The sequence below is a fragment of the Phasianus colchicus genome, chromosome 25, assembly GCF_987193195.1.
Source record: "Phasianus colchicus chromosome 25, bPhaCol1.hap1.1, whole genome shotgun sequence".
Lineage (NCBI taxonomy): Eukaryota > Metazoa > Chordata > Aves > Galliformes > Phasianidae > Phasianus > Phasianus colchicus.
Window position 1 is genome coordinate 2,584,804 of NC_143460.1, and position 4,761 is coordinate 2,589,564.

Consider the following 4,761-nt stretch of genomic DNA (forward strand, 5'->3'; position numbering starts at 1 on the left):
AAACACGGCCAAGGACGCAGCGTGCTGCACTTTGCCCCGGCCTTTTCCCTGAGAGGATTCGAGACCTTTGCTCTGCTTCCTGCAAACCGTGGTGGCCTCGTGTTGCTCGGGTGCACCTGGCAGCTCCGCAGCGTGCAGCGGTGGCTCCATCTCTGTGGCCAGGCGTGCTGCTGCCCGGCACGGGGCTGGGGCACTGCCACCACGTGCGGGGCTTCGGGCCAGCACAGCACTGCCTGAGCCCTGCCGTGTACATCTGACCCATCTGAGCTCCGTGCTGTGGCTGTGCGCAGTGGGGAGTGGCTGAACTCGGCCTTGAGATGGGTCTGGATGTGTCCTGAGTCTGCTGTGCTGTCTGCACGGTTCCTGGGGCTGTGCTCAGGTCGTGTCCATCCTGAACACAGTGCACAGCTGGAAGCTGGTGAGGTGCTGGAACAGCTGCCCAGAGAGGCTGTGGATGCCCCGTCCATCCCTGGAGGTGTTCGAGGCCAGGTTGGATGGGGCCCTGGGCAGCCTGGGCTGGTGTTAAATGGGGAGGTTGGTGGCCCTGCATGTGAGGGGGGGTTGGAGCTTCGTGATGCTTGAGGTCCATTCCAACCTGGGCCATTCTGCTATTCTGTGAGCTGCTGGTGGGTGCCCAGGACCCCTCTGCACTGCATGGCCAGGGGGACAATATCACCCCCTGAGCATCAGCAGAGGCTGCAGGGAAAACGTTTCTTCTTCTATGGCCTCAGCGCATCTCTGCTCATCCCAGGGGACCACCGGCATCAGAAAAGAGGCTTCCTTTGCCGTGACGGTTCTCCCTGGCTTGGTATGGATTTTATGATTACCATTAATCACTAGGAGATGCTGCCCTCGTGGCTGCAGAGGCTCTCATCGGGGTGCACAGCCTCGGAGTCGGCTTTGGGTGGGCTGGGGAGGAGCCGAGCAGTGGGATCGGGAGCGGAACTGGAGCGGGGCGGGCACGAAGCGGGGTGCGGGATGGGCACGGTGCGGGATGGGCACGGTGCGGGGTGCGGGGCTCCCCCTGGTGGCGGCGGTCCGGACGGTGCGGGGGGGGAGTGGGGGGTGTGAAGCTGGGCTGCGTACCCGCAGGGAGAGTCAGTGCTTCCTACGAAAATTTTAGAAGGGGAACGACAGAAAATGAAACGTGTCTAAAATTTAATTGGCGGCTGCATGTTGTACATAAGAATGAGCCTGATTTGGGGGATTTGATCTTTGCAATTAAAGATCCGTGTCTCGGTTTCATCTCCCCCTGCCATCGCTCTGCCGCAGCTCCTCCTGGCAATGCCCTCGTGCCTCCCCTCCCCTTGCCCTGCACGGGTATTGCCCTCATCACATGCATCTGCAGAGCTCATCATTCCCCACAGCCTAATTGAATTGAATTTGGGGATAATTGCTGCTTAATCACATTGTCACAACCTGCAGAGGTTGAATCTGCTTGGGGCGAGGAGCAGAGTCACAGCTCGGTGGGATTGCCCCCATTCCTGCCCCCACAGCACACACCTGAGTCCTGCAGCAGCAGCAGTGGGAATGTGGGGGTGCACGGGAGCTGTATCTGGGTGGGGAGGAGGGGGGGCTGAACAGCATCAGCTCCAGGGCTGTGCAGTGCAGGGACGGTGACCCTGAGGGCAGCTGTCACAGCCCACTCCTGCACATCCACATCGGAAGTTCAGTTTATCGCCTGAATCAACGGCCTCAGAGCCTCCTCCCTGCAGTCAGATGGAGATTAACAATCAGGGGAAGTGGCTGAGCAAGGCCCTGCCAGGATGCAATCTGATGGGGAAGAAGTTAAGGGAAGATATCAGTGAAATATTTCAATTTACTCTCCAGATAAGAGACCTTATTTGGGGAAAGATTCTTTTTTTTTTTTTTTTAAACTTATTTAATTAACTAAAAAAAAACAAAAAAGCCATGTTTTCCTGAGCCCTGCAGGTGTGTCCCCATGATGCAGCTCCCTGTAGATGTGGGTCCTGCCCCACTGCCCCACATCTTTCACCCCCACATCTTTCACCCCCAGGAGTGCCCCAAGCCTGCAGCCACCATGGCAAAGCCAACTGAGCTGTGAGCTACAACAAATGTGTGAAAATGGAATCAGTTCTGCAGTCTGATAACTCAGTAACAAAGAGTCGAGTCCCACACTGCTCTGTGTCACATCTCAGATGGTTTCATAGCTTTTATCTCCACGGAGGGAGCAAATTTACCCAGCTTTCAGCTGGTTTTGTAGCAAAACGGGCTGAGCATTGCCCTCTGCTCTGTGACATCCCAGCAGAACGTCCCCAGCATGGCACTGGGAGGAGGACTGCCATCACAGAGCTCATGGGTGCTGCACGGCCCAGTGCCTGTGGAGCTTCCTCTGCAGATGAGTCACTGTGTGCAGAAGTGAGGGGATTGGGTTCATCTGTGCACAGCTGTCGCTGCCTGGCACAGGAACTGCGTGCAATTTCTCATAGAAAAGGAAGAAGGAAAGCAAAGAGTTGGCTCTGCTCAGGCTGCCCTGCTGCAGGGCTCAGGGAGCCACCCTGCAGAAGGCGGAGACTGATGTGCTGCGAATGGGATAAAGGCAAACCCGTGGTGTCACCTGGAGCAACTCCTGAACTCGACCGTGGGCTGGGGAGAGGCAACACGTGCTGGGTGCTCCCATGAGCTGCTCCCACCTGCAAAGCACACAGAAGGAAAGCAATGCCTGCGTAGCACAGCTCTGGGGTCACAGTGTGCAGGGAAATTCCCAGCAGCAGCCCCTCTGCAGCACTGATGTCAGTGATAGGAGTACATGGGGTGCAGCACTGCTACGCTGAACAAGAGGCACTCACAGCTGCCCCTGCATGAAGCTTTCTATCATAAAAGTGAGACCTTATGGGCCTAAGTGTGTAATGAGCAGCGCATGAGTCAGACCCAACCCAGCTATAACCACACCTGTGCTAACAGCAGCTCCTGAGACCAGCTGGGGATCTCACACACCTCAAACAACAGCCACTATTTGTAACGCCTGCATCTCACACAGGCAGGTACTGAAATGATTATGCTTCGTTATAGGATATCACCTCAGAATACCAACTCACTAATTATTTCGTTTTCCACCCGCATTGCGCGGGGCATCGGCCGCAGCACCGCAAGGCGCGGCACCAAAGGATCCGATCCTCTCGGGCTGAGCATGAAGGGGACGCGCAGCCCCATCCGTGCCTGGCAGCACCCGCACGGCGCTGACACCACGCCGGCTGCGGGACGGCAGCAGCACAGCGCTGCGGGCGGCACCAGAGGGCAGTGCGGGGCCGGAGCGGCTGCGGGAGGCGGGGATGGAGCGGGGTCCCGGAGCGGCACCGCCGGGCTGAGCGCCATCCTCACCCGACCCCCCTTTTGGATTGATCAGCGCTGTTTCCCCCTCATCTCCGCCCTCCAGCCGTCTCTTCCCCAAGCGAACGGCCCCGGAGCTCTCAGCCTTTCCTCTTCTGCCGTTTCCTTTGCGTTGCTCGCAGCCGCAGAGCATCAGCACACGGGGCTTTAGAATTGAGGTAAAACGCTGCTTGCTGGAACACACCACTTCTAACAGACCTCTTGCTAATTTGTTGTTGTTATTAGGAGTAATGGACGGTCTTGAGCCATAGAATTTAACAGAGGAGACAAAAAAAAAGGAGTACAAATAAAGACCCGTGCTCTCAGCACGTCTCCGTGGAATTAGAACAAGGAGCATCAGCACATGGTGCAGCTGGGTGAAGAAGTGCTGCTTGCAGGGACCTGAGAGAGACAAGAGAGGAGGAATGAAAATGGGATGATGGCAGGGAACTCCAGCAGGATGGAAATAGAGGGCTGGGGGGCACCTCACTGAACTGACCTCACCTGGGAGCTGAGGAAGCCCAAAGGACCCCCGGCTCTGTTCTGCAGCCCCCAACAGTCAGAGCCAGGAATCCTCCCCTGCCAGCACTGCCCCACCAGCACTGCATACACTGGAGGTTGCAGAGCATTATCTGCAAATTAATGCGTAGTCGGCCAGGGGGCATGGATTATTATGGTGAAATTATGCAACTAAGTAGGTTGTTAACAAGTGGATTTAAAATTCATAAATGAGAGGGGAGGATAACGGGGTAGAGAGCGGCGGGCTCATGTTAATTTATATTGTCTGATGAGGAATCAGTGATGCTGGGGATGAGATGGGGTGGAGGATTGAAGGGAATTCATTCTTAAAATGAGCTGCAAAGGGCACAGATAGCACTGCACTCAGCCTGTCACTGCAGGGCTGCATCCCTTCCTCCATTCCTGCTCCAATGAGCATCGCTCCCAAACCAGTTCCAAACGGGGACGTGCACAGAACCCAATTAAATACATTCCAGCTTTGATTGCAGTCCTGGTGCCGTGTCAGCTCAGCCAAGGGTGCTTACAGCCATTAATCACCTGGGCTCAATTTGTGCTGGTGGACTCATTTAGCTCCTGCGCAGGGCTATGATGCTTCCACCGTGTGCTTAACTTTACAAATAATTTATCAAACACAACACCCAATTAAATTGCCCTTTGGTACCTTTTAGACATTATATTGATCTTCTTTTTGCTACCTTCACCTCTAGCTGCGGTCCTTGGGTTTGCTTAATATCATCAACATTGCTGCATCTCCTTGAATCCTGCTACTCAGTCTGTGCTGTGCCTTGCTTTGCTGCACACCGCCTGTTCTGAGCTGCAAAAGTGCATTTCCTGCCCAACCCTGGGATGCAATAGCAGCAGGGAAGCACAGCCTCATGCATGGAGCATGCAGACCTTGAGCACAGCCTGCAC

At 55.5% G+C, this 4,761-nt stretch overlaps 1 long non-coding RNA gene across 1 annotated transcript; it reads left to right on the forward strand.

Moving 5' to 3' along the window:
* The first annotated feature begins 229 nt into the window (after positions 1-229).
* LOC149915036 (uncharacterized) lies at positions 230-3,570 on the forward strand. Its single transcript, XR_016459879.1, has 3 exons — positions 230-489; positions 752-808; positions 2,018-3,570. It is a non-coding gene; the product is annotated as an uncharacterized LOC149915036 (long non-coding RNA).
* The last annotated feature ends 1,191 nt before the right edge of the window (positions 3,571-4,761 follow it).